The sequence below is a fragment of the Helianthus annuus genome, chromosome 11 (assembly GCF_002127325.2).
Source record: "Helianthus annuus cultivar XRQ/B chromosome 11, HanXRQr2.0-SUNRISE, whole genome shotgun sequence".
Taxonomy (NCBI): Eukaryota; Viridiplantae; Streptophyta; class Magnoliopsida; order Asterales; family Asteraceae; genus Helianthus; species Helianthus annuus.
Window position 1 is genome coordinate 33233343 of NC_035443.2, and position 724 is coordinate 33234066.

Sequence of the window (724 nt, forward strand, 5' to 3'; positions counted from 1 at the left end):
CGGCCCACCGTAGGTAATCTAGGCGCCGCTATCAATGCTCCGAATGTCGAAGCCAATAACTTCGAACTTCGACCGCATTAGATACAAATGCTCCAAAACTCCGCAACCTTCCACGGGCTTGCCATCCGCCTTTCGGATCAATGGAGCATCAAACAACGCCATCCGCCTCCGTATGTTTCCATTCTCACTAAAAGACCGAGCAAAAGCTTGGCTCAACGCCCTCCCAGCTGGATCGGTAAACATATGGGATGAACTAGCCCAAAAATTTCTATATAAGTATTTCCCTCCCGCTAAAACTGCTAAATTAATGACTGAAATTAATACATACTCACAAGAGGATGGGGAATCCTTATATGAAACTTGGGAAAGATCCAAGGAGCTATTACGCAAGTGTCCCCATCACGGCCTCGCAATATGGCAACAAGTATCCATGTCACACCCCAACCAATGGCGGAAACATCGGGATGAGACGAAGTGTGAAGATTGCTCGAGACATCATAACGCTATTTGTGACAATAATTTAATAATCCAAATTTCATTTCCAAAATAAATGTCAAAACATTACAAGAAAAGCAAATAACAACATTGTTCAACATAACATAAACAAAATTGATACAACACTTTAAACCTAAACGTCTAAGTGAGTATTTAGGCATCTTTGCTATCCGTTTTCATTTCATCATCATCAACCTGTAACATGTTTAAAAATACAATTCAATGCAAA

General features: G+C 40.7%; 1 non-coding gene across 1 annotated transcript; it reads right to left on the reverse strand.

Annotated features, from left to right (window-relative positions):
• Positions 1 to 301: 301 nt before the first annotated feature.
• LOC118484534 lies at positions 302 to 408 on the reverse strand. The gene has a single exon (XR_004873644.1). It is a non-coding gene; the product is annotated as a small nucleolar RNA R71 (small nucleolar RNA).
• Between the last annotated feature and the right edge of the window lie 316 nt (positions 409 to 724).